This window comes from Halyomorpha halys, unplaced genomic scaffold (assembly GCF_000696795.3).
Source record: "Halyomorpha halys isolate HHAL.00 unplaced genomic scaffold, Hhal_1.1 Scaffold3.1, whole genome shotgun sequence".
NCBI lineage: Eukaryota > Metazoa > Arthropoda > Insecta > Hemiptera > Pentatomidae > Halyomorpha > Halyomorpha halys.
Window position 1 is genome coordinate 261,742 of NW_027115249.1, and position 310 is coordinate 262,051.

Here is a 310-nt window from a genome sequence, read left to right on the forward strand (position 1 = left end):
TAATGTTAATATATCTTTAAGTCCTGTCGTTAAAGTTAATATTCATAGCTAACTGATAGTCTGCTATCGACCTAACTAACAGAAAGGTCAAACGCGTTAGGCTTCAGCTCAAAACTCAGTTTCTCAACAAGAATCATTTGAAAGTCAAATACTCAACACAAATTGTTAAAGAGTGAAATCACCAAAATTCAACAACGGAACAGTTTAATTAAAATAAAAAATATATATGTATGTATAGTTGACCGTAAAAATTGATATATAGGGAGATGGTCAGGGTTGCGGTCAATAGTGAAACAAAAATAGTTTACAA